The following is a 17,249-nucleotide window of genomic DNA, read 5'->3' on the forward strand; positions in this document are numbered from 1 at the left end:
CCTTTCGGGTGAAATTGTTGTAGACACGGTATGTGTGAGAGTTTGATCCACAACCTAGTAGGAAACCTTCATGAGACTTAGAAGAAAATTTAGAACGATGATGCTTATCAAGACTGTAGCACTTTGAGCCGAATACTCGAAAGTATCCAACTTGGGGTTTGTTACCGGTGAGGAGCTCGTATGCCGTCTTGCCGAGTAGCTTGTGAAGATACAAGCGATTTGTTGCATGACAAGCTGTCTCAACCGCTTCTGCCCAAAAGTGCTTCGGCGTCTTGTACTCATCAAGCATCGTTCTCGCCATTTCGATGAGCGTCCGGTTCTTCCTCTCAACAACTCCATTTTGTTGAGGTGTGTACGTAGCCGAGAACTCGTGTGAAATCCCTTCTTCGTCAAGAAAGGTGTCCACATTTTCGTTCTTGAACTCCGTTCCGTTGTCGCTGCGAACCTTCTTGATCTTCACTTCAAACTGATTTTGGGCCTTCCTAGCAAAGTTTTTGAAGATCTTTTGGACCTGCGATTTATCATCGAGAAAGAACACCCACGTAAATCTTGAAAAATCATCAACTATAACTAGACCAAAAGAATTTCCACCGAGACTCTTATAAGCGTTGGGACCAAAGAGATCCATGTGAAGTAGTTCAAGTGGCCTCCTTGTGGTCATGATGTTCTTCACGGGATGCCTTCCTCCAACCTGTTTACCTGCTTGACAAGCATTGCAAAGTCTATCCTTATCAAATATGACATCGTTAACACCAAGGATATGATTCCCTTTAATAAGCTTGTCAAGATTTCTCATGCCAACGTGACCTAGTCGTCTATGCCATAACCATCCTTTAGAGGATTTAGCAATGAAGCAAGTTTTAGGTTGAGCCTTTTTAGTGAAATCAACAATGTATAGATCACCTCTACGTATGCCGGTAAAGACCATTTTATGATTGTCTCGACGAAACACTTGGCAATCTACTTCAGTAAATAGGACATTGAAACCGAAATCAGCAATTCTAGATACTGAAAGTAAGTTGTAGCCAAGAGATTCAACGAGCATAACATTCTGAATGGAGCTATCATGTGAGATGGCCACCTTACCGAGGCCAACCACCTTACCCTTTGAGTTGTCACCAAAAGTGACATACTTTCGAGGACTATCATCTTCAGCAAGCTCACGAAACATGTCTTTATCTCCAGTCATGTGATCGGTACATCCACTATCAAGGACCCATTCCTTTCCTCCTGCCATATATCCCCGAAGATTTGCCATAAGACCAAAATGTCTCATTGCATCATCAAGATCAAAGTCATCATCATCATCCTCATCATAGTATCCATGTTCAACATCGTCATGTGGTAGATCAATTCCTAGTGAGAGTGATTCATTAGTATGAGTTTGACAATAATCTTGCTTATGAATTCTAGTGGCTTCGGAAATAATATCGCTAATAATTTCGACATTTCCTTTGGCACGCATAAGATTTGTAAGTTCAAATAGACGATCACCAAACATAGGATCATTGGAATTCATCTTAGTCAAGGTAATAGACTTATGAAGAATTTCACCAAGATTTTTCAAAGAATAATTAGGAAATCGTTCCTCAAGAAATTTCCATATAGTGTAAGCACACTCAAGAGTAGGCATTTTTCCAACCAAGTTTCTAGGCAAGCCTCTAGTGATAAGATTAACAGTTCTAACATTCCTAATCATGTCAATAGACTCATCAAGGGTAGGATGCATAGGATCAACATAAGGTGCACAAGGACTAGCAATGTACTTGTTCAAATGATATTGATTGAAAATTAAAAGCATCTCATTTTTCCACTCATGAAAGTACTCTCTATCAAGAATAGGCACTCTATGTCTAAGACTCCCCAAAGTAGACTCATCCATCTTCCTCCAATGGTGACTAAACCAAAGCAATGGAGACCAAAGCTCTGATACCACTTGTAGGACCTTGAGAAGAGGTGTCTAGAGGGGGGGTGATTAGATACTAAGTACCAAAGTTGCAGTTTTTAGCAAATTTAAGTTTAAGTGGAGTTTAGGCACAAGTTTAACATTCACAACACATAGCAAGCAAGCATGCAAAGAGTATATGAGCAGCGGAAAATAAAGCATGCAACTTGCAAGAATGTAAAGGTAAGAGTTTTGGAGGATTCAAACGCAATTGGAGACACGGATGTTTTTGGCGTGGTTCCGATAGGTGATGCTATCATACATCCACGTTGATGGAGACTTCAACCCACGAAGGGTAACGGTTGCGCGAGTCCACGGAGGGCTCCACCCAAGAAGGGTCCACGAAGAAGCAACCTTGTCTATCCCACCATGGCCGTCGCCCACGAAGGACTTGCCTCACTAGCGGTAGATCTTCACGAAGTAGGCGATCTCGTTGCCCTTACAAACTCCTTGGTTCAACTCCACAATCTTTGTCGGAGGCTCCCAAGTGACACCTAGCCAATCTAGGAGACACCACTCTCCAAGAAGTAACAAATGGTGCATTGATGATGAACTCCTTGCTCTTGTGCTTCAAATGATAGTCTCCCCAACACTCAACTCTCTCTCATATGATTTGGATCTGGTGGAAAGAAGATTTGAGTGGAAAGCAACTTGGGGAAGGCTAGAGATCAAGATTCATATGGTAGGAATGGAATATCTTGGCCTCAACACATGAGTAGGTAGTTCTCTCTCAAAACTGGTAAGTTGGAAGTGTAGGTTTGTTCTGATGGCTCTCTCCACGAATGAAGAGGAGGTGGAGGGGTATATATAGCCTCCACACAAAATCTAACCGTTACACACAATTTACCAATCTCGGTGGGACCGAATCAACAAACTCGGTCAGACCAATTTAGTAAACCTAGTGACTGTTAGGATTTTCGGTGGGACCGAAATGCAACTTGGTAGGACCGATATGGTTAGGGTTAGGGCATAACGTAATCTTGGTGAGACCGATTACACAAACTCGGTGGGACCGATTTTGGTAATTAGCTAACCAGAGAGTTGGTCAGGCAAACTCGATGGGACCGATTACTCAAACTCGGTGGGACCGATTTTGGTAGTAGGTTAACCAGAGAGTTTGCATTGTAATCTCGGTAGTACCGATTGCTCAAACTCGGTAAGACAGATTTTGATAATGGACATACAAAGAGAGATTACAATCCCATCTCGGTGAGACCGAGATCCCTATCGGTGAGACCGATTTGCCTAGGGTTTGTGGCAGTGGCTATGACATCTGAACTCGGTGGCGCCGGATAGAAAGAATTGGTGTGACCGATTTTGGCTTTAGGTTTAGGTCATATGAGGATGTGAGAAAGTAGTTGAGGGTTTTGGAGCATATCACTAAGCACATGAAGCAAGAGGCTCATTAAGCAACACCTCATCCCTCCTTGATAGTATTGGCTTTTCCTATAGACTCAATGTGATCTTGGATCACTGAAATAGAAATTGAGCTTGAAGCTTTAGCCAATCCCTTGTCCTTAGCATCTTGAAGGAGTTCCACATCCTTTAGTCCATGCCACTTCATTGTTGAACTTGTCTGAAATATACTAGATAAAAGTGTTAGTCCAACAAGAGATATGCTGTCATTAATTACCAAAACCACCTAGGGAGCACTTTTGCTTTCAGAGGGGGTCAATCTCCATCAACATCTTCACCAGAACCATCTCCTCTCAAAATCCTAGTTCATCTCTTGTATCCAATCTTGTATCAAAACCACAAATTGGTACCTGTGGGTTGCTAGTAGTGTTGATTATTCCTTGTAGTTGATGCTAATTGGTTTACTTGGTGGAAGATCATATGTTCATATCCTTTATGCATATTATTACTCCTATGATTATGAACATGAATATGCTTTGTGAGTAGTTACGTTTGCTCCTGAGGACATGGGTGAAGTCTTGCTATTAGTAGTCATGTGAATTTGGTATTTGTTCGATATTTTGATGAGATGTATGTTGTCTTTTCCTCTAGTGGTGATATGTGAACATTGACTACATGACACTTCACCATTATTTGGGCCTAGAGGAAGGCATGGGTAAGTAATAAGTAGATGATGGGTTGCTAGAGTGACAGAAGCTAAAACCCTAGTTTGTGTGTTGCTTCGTTAGGGGCTGATTTGGATCCATATGTTTAATGTTGTGGTTAGGTTTACCTTAATACTTCTTTTGTAGTTGCGTATGCTTGCAATAGGGGTTAATCATAAGTAGGATGCTTGTCCAAGTAAGGGCAGTACCCAAGCACCGGTCCACCCACATATCAAATTATCAAAGTACCGAACGCGAATCATATGAGCGTGATGAAAACTAGCTTGACGATAATTCCCATGTGTCCTCGGGAGCTCCTTTCTCATTATAAGAAATTGTCCAGGCTTATCCTTTGCTACATAAAGGATTGGGCCACCTTGCTACACTTTATTTACTTTATTTACTTTGTACTCGTTACAATTTATCTTATCACAAAATTATCTATCACCTACAATTTCAATTCTTGCAGAGAAAACCTTACTGAAACCGCTTTTCATTTCCTTCTACTCCTCGTTGGGTTCCACACTCTTACTTATCGAAAGGACTACGATAGATTCCCTACACTTGTGGGTCATCAATGACCTAAGGTTTATCAATCCGTGGGAGGCGTACGATGAAGATGGTCTCCCTCAAACAACCCTGCAACCAAATAACAAAGAGTCTTGTGTCCCCAACACACCCAATACAATGGTAAATTGTATAGGTGCACTAGTTCGGCGAAGGATGGTGATACAAGTGCAATATGGATGGTAGATATAGGTTTTTGTAATCTGAAAATATAAAAACAGCAAGGTAGCAAGTGGTAAAAGTGAGCGTAAACGGTATTGCAATGCTAGGAAACAAGGCCTAAGGTTCATACTTTCACTAGTGCAAGTTCTCTCAACAATAATAACATAATTAGATCATATAACAATCCCTCAACATGCAACAAAGAGTCACTCCAAAGTCACTAATAGCGGAGAACAAACGAAGAGATTATTGTAGGGTATGAAACCACCTCAAAGTTATTGTTTCTGATCGATCTATTCAAGAGTCCGTAGTAAAATAAGATGAAGCTATTCTTTCTGTTCGATCTATCCTAGAGTCCGTACTAGAATAACACCTTAAGACACACTTCAACCAAAACCCTAATGTCACCTAGATACTCCATTGTCACCTCAAGTATCTGTGGGCATGATTATATGATATGCATCACACAATCTCAGATTCATCTATTCAACCAACAAAAAGAACTTCAAAGAGTGCCCCAAAGTTTCTACCAGAGAGCCAACCCCTGTGCATAAATTCACAAGGTCAGGAACAAGTCAGGAGGGTCCACAGGCAGCCACGAGGTAGGGGGCACGCCCAGTGGGGTAGGGCACGCCCTCCACCCTCGTGGTGGGATCGGGACTCTTCTGGTCCATCTTCGATGCTCCATGGGCTTCTTCTGGTCCAAAAATAATCTCCGTAAATTTTTATGTCAATTGGACTCCGTTTTATATTCCTTTTCTGCGGTACTCAAAAACAAGGAAAAACATAAACTAGCACTAGGCTCTAGGTTAATAGGTTAGACCCAAAAATCATATAAAATAGCATATAAATGCATATAAAACATTCAAGATGGATAATATAATAGCATGGAACAATCAAAAATTATAGATACATTGGAGACGTATCATTCGGCGCGTAGTACGATGATCCTTTGGGAGTAGAAGTCAGCACATTTGGGATGGTGCGAGACGAGCGCCCTGTTGGGGAATTGGTCTTCCTTTCATTTATAGTGGAGGAGGGAAGAGCCCCAGGGTGGTCAGCCGTCAAGGCTCTCCTGATAGAAGACCCCGTCTTCAAAATCAAGCGACGTCTCTGTGTCGTCATGATACCTCGGGTCGTTGTCATGGGAATGATTCTCCGGCTAAGGGGAGGGGCAGTAAATGGACTCAACCTGATGCCTCCAACCCTATTCAAGGAAAAGGGTACATCAAATAAGAGATCGGACATAATCTCCGAAATTAAGACTATGGACTGCAGCTTACCCAGTCTGCCGGAGTGACCGTCCCGGATTCTCATTTGGGTGAAATCCTCCTCCTCCCCTTTGAAGAGGTCGTCTAATATTCTGGCCATAGCTGCCTTATTATCCGACCCTTGTCGCTTGCAGCAGGTTGCGTCATTGGTCCCGTTGTAACACCATAAGGGATGCCCCCTCTGTTGAAGGGGTTGTATGCATCGGGCTATGGAGATGGCCATCACTTCGATCGTGGTCTGTTTGCTATGGGTCAACAACCTGATTTGGCGGCCAGGAGACACACTTCTTTACTGTGCGGTTGGGAGGGGCCCTTGGGTAACCAGTTGAATCGCTTCTTTAGCGGGGCGCTTGAGTATTCGGCCAACCCTCTCTGGACTGGGTCGGAAAGGGGAACGTCTTGGATATAATACCATTCCGAAGTCCACTCCTCGGGATCTTTTCGTGGGGTTCCAGTGGGATACCCTGTCCTGGCTATTCGCCACACTTCGGCTCCGCCTACTTTGAATATGGATCCCCTTAGGGTATGGGGAGCGTGACAAAAGTATTTCTTCCATAGATTAAAGTGGGACTCGCAACTCAAGAATATCTCGTAAAGTGTAATGAAGCCAGAAATATGCAGTATAGACCATGGTGTGAGGTTGTGGAGTTGGATCCCGTAGAACTCTAGTAAACCCCGTAGGAAGGTGTGAATGGGAAAGCCTATGCCTCTTAGAAGGAAGGGCACAAAGCATACCCTCTCATCCTTGCTTGGAGCAGGGGAGCTCTTGGCGAGTGCTTTGTCGTCGACAGAGATTAATCCGACATGGGCGGGAATGAGATCCGCTGCAGGAAGGTAGCCCTGCATCTGCAGGTTGCTCAGCTGGAGGCGCGAGACTACAACTCGTCCGATCATTGGGAAGAGGACCGTGATGGAGCAAGGATGAACCGGGAATGTCGGTCATGGTACCTAAGGACTTCCTCGAAGATGTTTTTGTGGAGGGATGGGTTAACCGTCCCATGTGCCTTTGGATCTATAAATAAGTGTCTCGACCTAAAACTGAAAAGGCGAGCATACAAAAGGGATGCATTGGGCCACACGCCTTATAAAAAGGTGCGCAACGGTCAAAGTTGCCCCTTGCCCCGAGGTAAGCATTAAAATCTGGTGGTCCCACCATGGTCAAAAGATGTCTTCGGACTCCGAGTTGAAAAAGTCGGTCAGGCTCGAGTGCGGAGTTAGCATGGGTCGCGTTGGTTGGCAAGATTTCGTTGATGAACCAAATTCCAGACAGTATTCGGCATAAGAACGCTGCTTCGGACGATATGGGAAAGGTGAAGAACTCACCTCGCAAGCTGAAGATTGGAGCACACCAGATGGCAATCCCTGGGGTTGGAGGCTAGTTCGGGGGCTACTGAGGGAGTCATGGACTAAGGGGTCCTTGGGACGCTGGCCCATTGCTTGTGGGCCAGACTAAAGAACTGTTATGAAGCCCAGCCATAGTGCGGATCCGAGGATAAAAGATCTACGGAGTCGTGGTGTGCCCTCCAAGCAAATATTAGGCCGGATCTTTCCTTCCCTATAACCGATCGCATGTAACCCTAACCCTACTGGTGTCTATATAAACCAAGGGGTTTTAGTCTTTAGGGGAAGAGAAACATCCGTTACCCCATCAACCTAGGGTTTAGCTCATCTGATCTCGAGGTAGATCTACTCTATAACCACATCATACATCAAATACAATCAAGCAGGACATAGGGTTTTACCTCTTTAAGGGGGCCCGAACCTGGGTAAAACATCGTGTTCATCGTCCCCTTGTTCCCCATTGATTCTAGATCCACAGCTCGGGTTCCCCTACTCGAGATCTGCCGGTTTTGACACCGATACCTCGCATTCCCTGAGTGCCTAGACTCCACCCCCAGGGTGCCCGGACACCCTCCTCCAGATGACCCCCGGGTGCTCGGACCCCTTCACCCCGGGTGCCCAGACCGTCCAACTGATGCATGCGCGCATTTCAGGTTAAAAGACCCTTGTACCCCCGTTTTCCTCTCATTTCATCCCTAGGCTATAAGTACTCCCCATCTAGATCATTTCTAGGGTTAGCAAAGTATTGGATAGACATTGAGAGAGCTTTGCTCATCTTTACCCTCCTCTTGGAGATCAAGACCTCCAAGGAGTAGATCCCCTTGTGGATGTGAAGGCCTCCTCTTGGAGAAGGCTATCATCAAGACCTCACCTCCTTGGGAGTGGGAAGAACCTTGCCCTAGTGTTATTTTCCTTGAATTGTTCTTGTATTCTTGTGGATCTCATGTGTGCTACTCTAGTGGATGTGTATGGTTTGTTTGAGTGATTTTCCCCTTGTGTTCTTGTGAGTTAATCCCTTTCCCCCTCCAAGTGTGAAAAGATCTCCCTTAGGGTTTCACCCTACAACACACTCCCTCCCAAGTGCAAACCAAGAGAACAATCAAAGAAACCATCAATGGACGTAGATGGGGCCGACCAAGCTCCACCTAGGCCACCATGGCCTCCTCATCCGCATGAGGTGGACGCGGAAGAGAAGGCGAGACGGTTTGGTTAGTGCAACTCCTCTTTCTCTCTCTTCGTTTGTCTCTAGTAGAAATTTCGAAGCAGAGCATACAAGCATAACCAGCAGCAGGGACATGCCTGCATCTTTTATAACAACCTCTCGCCGGAGACCCTTGCAGTGCCATCCATGAACAAGGCGGGCCCGCCCACCATGACATCGACGTACCCGCCATGTTCGCCATAAAAATGGTTGCCATCGACAGCTATTGGCGGCCCTAGCTCTAGCTCCTAAAAAGGGTGAGGGGGCGACTGGGTTGCCAAGCTCCTCAGATATATCACCTCTCCTTCGACCTATCAGGCGTTGCTCCTCTCCTTCTACGCCACTTGCTTGGATCTAACAGGGGCAAGGAGAAAAGGGATCGAGATGAGATGATTCTTTTTTGAGGGAGATAGTGAAGCGGTGGTTTGTAGCGATCTAAGTTGCCTTGTCAAGTAGCGCGTGCGCTAGTCCTTCCATATAGTGTGCCACACGATTAAGAATTTTAGGTTAAACTAGAACAATGCTCGTGTTGCAATGGGATATAAATATTCTAGTATGTTAGCTTGTGACTTACTCCCTTCGTTCCAAAATAGATGACTCAACTTTGTACTAAAGTTAGTACAAAGTTGAGTCATATATTTTGGAACGGAGGGAGTACCTATCAATAATAATGCGATTATGTTCATAAATGTTCATCATATTCTGACCGTGAATTACCTTATATTTTGATTAGAAGTTTGGTAAGTAAATTAAAGTGGAAATTGTTTAGAAGGTAAATAAATTAAGGTGATTGATTATCATATACATGAAAGGTTGGACGAAGGGGTGGTGGGAACAAAGGTGAAATGGAAACCTTACATTGTTCTTATTTTTATAAGCAGTAGAGATTTGTGATTCCACGGCAATGCAAGGTCACTCAGCTAATCCTTTGTAAGGTCAAAAGTCCATTGGCAATTTCCGCATCGAGCAGCAAACATGGAACACCGTGTCGTGGTCAAATGCTTTGTGGCCGACTTTTTATATATCTTTTTTTAGGATCAAACTCGTACTTAATTTAAACTGCCCTCAAGGGGATCTCGCCTGACAAAAATTGTAGAATACAGTCTGGTGGCTGCTGTAGCCAAACCCTATCTAATTCATGAGAAACACCTTCTCTAGCTAGAACATGAACACCTTTATTACCTGATATCCTAAACCATGTAACTGTAAAGCTTCAAAGGATTGCAATATCCTCTTCACGTCCTTGATGATTGGCCCTATATATAGCCGATAGATTGATCGCAGTGTCGTTAAGCATCACTGCAATTCATTTGTTGTCCAACTCTACATGGACACGAGAAACTCCAGTTTGGGCTGCCAAAAGCACTCCCTTGCGACAGGCCAGCACCTCGGCGAGGTCAAGGTCTGCAACTCCCGGGAAAGCAAAGGACGTCCACCCCTAAAATCTCCGCCATGATCGCGAAGAACCACTCCGCCGCCACCTCTCTCTCTGAACTTCAACAACGCCCCATCCACATTCACTTTGAGCTATCCAGGTTTAGGTGGTGACCATCTCACAGCCAGTGCTGGTTCCTGAACTTCTTTTTGGCGATCATGGACAGCTGCCCACTCCAAGAAATGTGCAAACACTGAATCAACAACATTTTTCATGTTAGCTATCTTCTTACCTTCCCTAGCATCATTTCTCGCCAGCCACAGTATGTATCGTCAATTCTTTCTCCTGCTCACATGCATCGGCCAGCCATTGCATCAGCCACGCCATAAGCTCACCACAGGGCCCGTCAGTCATCAGTGGGATCGCCACCAAGGCCCCTTTCTCTGAGCTTAGAACCTTCCAAAACATAGCAGAATGCGGACAAGTCCAAAATCGATGCAGCACAGTTTCTTCTCTTCCACAAGGTGCAACCAAATACTCCCGGTTTGATCTTACGCCTATGCAGTTCCGCACCCACCGCCAAGCTGTTTCTAACAAGTCGCTACATATGAATATTTGCCTTACCAAGAGCATTAGTATTCCATAGTGATAGCCAACTCTGGTGCTTGTTTAGTAACGAGGAGGACTCTGACCGTCCAGTTTAGTCATATTTAAAGTCATTCACAGATGATATGTCAACCTCACTGTGAAGTTACCTGATTTTGTATAATTCCATCCAAGGACATCGCTGCACCCTAGCGCTCGTATGCCACCTGCTTTATATCACGTGCATCCTCAGCAGAAAACATACTATCAACCTTCATCTCATCCCATCCAGTGCCCTTAGTATTCATGAGATCACACACCCGGGTCATTCCTTCCATGTAAGTTTGCCCAAGCGGTTTGAGACTCCCGCTCTCGGGATCCAGTTTGTATCATGAATGCTAACAGAAGTTCCATCTCCAATGCACCAGATAACTCCTTCCCACAGCAAGTCTCTCCCATGCAAAATACTCCTCTATGTATATGACGCTCCTGCTGGGCAGGTCGCGCTCATTATAGAGCAGTCACTAAAGTACCTAGCCTTTAGTACCCTTGCACACATCGATAAAGGGCATTGTAGGATCCTCCATGCTTGCTTTGCCAACAACACTTGGTTAAAAGCTTCGAAATTTCTAAAACCCATGCCCTCATCCCTCTTAGGTAAGCACATTTTTCCCATGAAACCCAATGCACTTTCTTTTCACCCTAAGCTGCATCCCACCACAATTTCGAAGAGATCGAAGTCAGGTTCCGACACATCTTCTTTGTGAGTTGAAAACAGCTCATGGTAAAAGTTGGTGTTGATTAGAGTCCTGATTTGACGAGTACCTCACGCACAGCTTTGGATAAAACTTGGCCCTTCCATCTTGAAACTTTCCTAGAAGAGCTTTCTCTAACATATTTGAACACACCACCCTTTGATCTAACAACCATTGTTGGAAGACCGAGGTACCTCTCACTCAGCGCTTCCGAGTCAATTCCGATGGTTTGCTTCAGAAAGCCCCTGGCATCCTCCTTGCATCCTTTTCCAAAGAAGATAGATGATTTCTGAAGATTCCCTTTCTGCCCAGAAGGCTCTTGATATATTGAAAGAATATCCTTTAGTGCTTGAAGATTGCTTTGTGATCCTTCCGAAAAAACTATACTATCATCTGCAAACAATAAGTGAGTGACATGGGGGCCAGTGCTCCCAAAATTGTCACCCTTAATGCTATTTTCCATCTGAGCATTTTTTAGCAACGCAGAGAAGCCCTCCACACAAAATAAGAACAAATATGGTGAGAGGGGGTCCCCCTATTGGAGTCCTCATGAAGGTAGAAAGTTGCGCAAAAAATCACCATCAGCTTAACGGTGAACCTTGCAGTCATGACACATCGCATAATCATCTCAATCCACATTTGATCAAAGACAAATATCTCTAAAGTTCTTCTCAGAAAAGACCACTTGACTCTATCCTAAGCTTTCATCATGTCAACCTTGACTGCACAGAGTGAAAGTTTCCTCCTTCGTCCTCTAACTGCGTGCACACACTCATGAGCCACTAGAACATCATCCGTGATTAGTCGCCCGGGAACAAAAGCGCTTTGCTCTTCTGAATTAAGCACCGAGAGGATTTTCTTTAGTCTATTTGCCAACACTTTCACTGATATCTTATACAAAACATTACACAAGCTAATAGGGCGAAACTGTGATAGAAGCTCTGGTGAGTTGACTTTCGGGATGATCACAATAATCGCCTCAATTAAACTATCTGGTGTCGCCGCTCCTCCCAGAAATTCCTGAACTACTTTGCACACATCCTCCTTTACCAACAGCCAGTGCCTTTAGTAGAACAGCGTTGGTAAACCATCCGACCAGGGGCCTTTGTTGGTCCCATCTGAAAGAGTGTCATCTCAATTTCTGCATATGAAACAGAAGCTGTTAACTTATTGTTCATCTCGGGCGTAACAAGTCCTTCGAACAAGTACAGAATTTGGTCTGCTCCATTAGAGCCTTCTGCTTCAAACATTTTTTTCATAAAATGCTACAGCCATCTCTCTCATCCCTTTGTCTACCATGTATTTGGATCCATCCTCTCGCCTCAAACCTCAAACCATATTTTTACGTTTTCTGTGGGATGCACGGTTCCAAAAATACTGAGTATTCTGGTCAACCTTTTCAACCATCCAACTCTGGAATGTTGTTTGTACATTACTTCCCCCCTCTCATATATCTCTTTCAGTTGGCTCTCAATATATCTCACCTCTTGTGTGTAGCCAGTTACAAGAGACCTTTCCTTTGCGCCTCAGAGTTGGTTCTTTAGCCTAGAAATTTGCCTCTTGATGGACCCAAAACTGCACATTCCCACTCCTACATGTTGCGAGTAACTTAGCTCAGTTTGCCACATACTCCAGCTATCCCATTGGCCCTTCCGGCCGCTTGCCATGTTGCATCTACCGTTTGCTCGTACTGCTCATGCCTTGACCACATTTCTTCGTACCAGAATGGCCTCGCCCCCTTCGCCCTTGCAACTAGAGTTGTCTCCATTGCAGGATCAGGATTGCCATGCGGTCCGATTCCTCAACGATAATATTTTCCACCATATTATTAGGGAACATAGCCATAAAAGAATTGTTACAAGTAGCTCTATCCAACCTAACTTGCACATTTTCGCCATCCTCTTTATTATTATCCCATGTAAAAGGGTAGCTAGTATAGCCCAAGTATGCCAATCCGCAGTCGAATAAGCATTCCTTAAAATCTTCCATCTGTAAAAAAACTCCTTGGATTACCCCCACGCTTCTCTACTTGTACCAGTATCTCATTGTAGTCCCCTGCACACAACCATGACAAATTATCTTTCACCTTCAAATATTGCAGAGCATCCCAAGATTTCTTTCTTAGTTCTGTCTTGGGCTCCCCATAGAATCGAGTGAATCGTAGAGTTTTGCCATCAATCACAAGCTCTGCATCAATGAAGTATTGGGACCATGGTCTAACCGTGGCTTGCACATTATCTCTCCACCATAAGGCTAGCCCTCCACTTTGCCCATTACAGTCCACAGCCACTCCTTGATGAAACCCCAAGCTCCACTGTAACCTCTCCATAGCCCTCACTTTTTTTGTTGCCTCACTCAGAAATACCATGGCTGGGTTGTATGACTGTACCATGTCTTGTAGCTCGCCAAATGTCGAGTCCAACCCCAATCCTTGACAATTCATTGGTCCCAGCGGCCCTGCTGCTCAGGGTCCGCCGATCTAGCATTAGTTTCCTCAAGATGGGCAAACACACTATAGGTTTTTTGCCTCGTGTCGCGAATGAATGAATCATTCTGCACATGCCTAACTGAATCACCTTTCACAATCCATTGCTGCTTTGGTGGCCTCTTCTTTTCCCTCTCATGGTAAACATGTTGCTCCTTTCTATCTCTGTCCACATCCTTCATTGGTTTCCTAACATAATGTCATCTTCTTCTTTCCCTCTGTCCAACTCTATCAGGACTGTACTCACGCCCAGAGACCCAGTGGCCCTGACGATGCTCCTCATACCTGCTGCTTGCATAGTTGTTTTTAAGTTCCTGCCTCCTCGCCTCTTGCCGCTGCTTCAGCTCATGCCAAAGATCCTTCTCACGTTTCTGTTCCAAACTATCACGTAGATATTTTTCCTTACCCCTGGCGTAGCTGGTGTTCTGTTTGTTTGGACTAGACACTTCCGGTTGTTTGGACCTAACACCACCGCCAGTGTGTGAGTCATCCGAAGGATTAAAATCACGATATAGGTTACGCTTCACATGATGGTCACGTACTGAAGCCTTGTTCCTATTGCCATTTGCACTGTTATCAGTCCATGAAATGCTTCTACTATTGCTATTCAAAGGGCCCTTGGACGAGCTCTCTTTCAAAGAAGATGAGGTACCACCTGCATACGCTCGCAATCGTGGCCCCCATTGACTTGCAGATTCCACCGGTGGGTCACACACCCCGTTTTCATGAACTAATCTACCGCATTCAAAGCAAAAATGCGGTATATTCTCATAGCCAAACTCAGACCAAGTGCCTTTCTTGATCTTCCAGTGAAGATATCAGCCTGAACTGTCTTACCAAAGGCTCAAAAATAGGAATCTTGGCCCTCACTCATAGATACTTCCCTCTGGCAAACCCATCTTCTTCAATGTCCACTCTGACAACCTGATAGAGGCGAGGGTGTCCTGATGTTTCGATGATATAGCTATCATTTTCTATGGGAGTCGACCTTGATGATCCGACTCCGAACGTGCGAGACGTGGCGCCTCAGCAATCGCTAAACCAACTTCTGAGGGGTTATTGACCATGCCAGAGCATGATCAATGTAGCGACCAGACCTCAAACAGTCTGATCTCTGTGCATCAGTGGCATCCCTGGATCGGTAATGCTGACACGCACAGTACTTGAGGATTTATAATAGAGTAGCAATCACACACTAATTACATCGAATGTCTCAAAATAGAACTTATTACAATAATATGGCTCAAGGCCATCTAAAATCGATAATATCGGAAGGCTTGGAATATAAAGTGAGTCCATCAACTCCAACGGCATCACTGAGTGAAAGACAACGACCTATGGCACCTTACTCGTCGTCTGAAAAGTTTGCAACATGAACATTGCAGCCCGAAACGTGTCAGCACATGGAATATGCTGGCAATGTAACACAAGAGACTAATGAACAGAATAAATGCTATCACTACATGCATATATGGCTGGTGGAAAGCTCTATGGTTACAGTTTTGCATAAAACCAATTTTTCCCTACAATAAAGGAATAAATTTTATTTAACTATCATGGTGGTTGTTAAACATTGAGAAGGTTCCTCCAACTCAATCCCAATTAAACATCATCATTAAACCCAATCAAATTGTATTAAGAGTGATGAGATCAACATGATAATCCAAGAACTAGATACTCAAAACATCCATAACCGGGGACACAACTAACCATGATTAGTTTGTACACTCTGCAGAGGTTTGCGCACTTTTCCCCACAAGACTCGAATACATCCATGGTCGGAGAATCGAGACACAGTCTTTTTGAAACAATAACTCTTCACTCTGGGTGGGCAGTTACACCTACTTTCCCCTACATCTACTAACCCACCACTGAAAGAGGTCTTGCAACATACTCAACTATGCTAGAGCCCATAATAGCTTGTGGCTGCACACGGAAGTTTCTAGCATGAATAATCTTATGATCCCTTTGAGCATGGGTCGCGTACCATAGGATGATCACACGGGTACTCCGGGATATCCTAGGACAACACTGGATTCTCCAGGTGCCCTGACAACCACTGGGTACTCCAGGGTGCCTTCAAGCAATCCACCCAGATGTGTATTAAAGTAGCCACCGTAAGTTAACCATTAAGTAACAACACTCGCATCTGTCATGGATCACTCCACCAAACCACATCTACAAGCATAGCATAGCAATATAAGCAACGTAGAAGTAACTCCCAAAGGTTTGATAGTAAACAGGATAATAGGTTCTACCTCATCTTCTACTTCCCAAAACCCACATGTTAATCAGATCCTAACCATGAAATTGTTTGAGGATTGATCTAATGCAATAAAACTGGGTAGTAAAGAGGTATGATCAAAGTGTTACTTGCCTTGCTGATGATCCATGAAACATAGAGACTCGTAGTAGCACATTTCGCACTCCGGTACTCTATCGCAAACAAACAAGCATACCATAAGCACTCAACTAGAAGCACGGGTAAAACTCAAATAAAAGATCTAACCAGAAAGTTCAACTTAAGAACTCCGGTTTGCAAAAAGAATCAAATCAAACGAAGCAACGAAACTCAAACTCACAAAGAAACAAGATCTATTTATTAATCTGGACTTAAGTCAAACTTTATAGTAGCAAAATCTTGTTCGAGTTGATTAAACAGAAAGAGGTCTTCGAGACGAAGACCTAGGCGCTTGAATCGCCTGATTCCGATAAACGACCTAAAAGATAAACTAAAACGAAAATCAGGGCAGAAATCGTGATCGAAAATAATCGCAAAAAAATCATGGAAAAAGAAAAACTGACGAACAGGCTAAGGAATGAACGTTTGCTGTCTGCGGCTAACGGGTGAACTCCGTTCGTTAAAACAAACATACGGACGAACGTCCGCTAATTAGGTAAACTGAGAAAAACCGAACCGATCTAATCTAAAAAATAAACCTAGGTTTCTAAAAAAATGAGTGGTTTTTTAAAAGAAATGAATCAGCGGCGGCGACGGTGGCGTCGAGTGGCGGGGTGGTGGTGAGAGGCGGCGGGGTGGGTATTTAAGGAGGGGAGGGGGGCTCCGGTGGCTTGGGGGAGGGGTCGAGGAGGAGGAGTCCTCCTCGGACTCGGCGGCGGCGGCGTGCTCCAGCTGGACTCCAAAGCGGAGTCGGTCGGGTGAGGCGGGGCGTTGGCGAGGCCGGCCTGGCTCGGCTGGGCCGCTGGCCTAGTCGGGCGCGCGAACAGTTTTTTTAAATAAGATTCCACCGAAAACAAATTCTAGAAAATTAAATAAAAACTTAAAATGCCAAAACAAATTTTCGTCGTCTAAATAAAATATTTAGAACAAGATGAACATTTTCTTGGGCTAAAAATGCAATTTTGAAAACGTGCAATTTTTCTAAGTCAAATAAAATTGCAATAAAATCCAAATAAAACTATTTATTTGATTTTAATATTTTTCCTCTAATATTTCATTTATTTTGGAGAAGTCATATTATCTCCTCTCATATATTTCTAT

The sequence above is a fragment of the Triticum dicoccoides genome, chromosome 7B (assembly GCF_002162155.2).
Source record: "Triticum dicoccoides isolate Atlit2015 ecotype Zavitan chromosome 7B, WEW_v2.0, whole genome shotgun sequence".
In the NCBI taxonomy this organism is placed as follows: Eukaryota; Viridiplantae; Streptophyta; class Magnoliopsida; order Poales; family Poaceae; genus Triticum; species Triticum dicoccoides.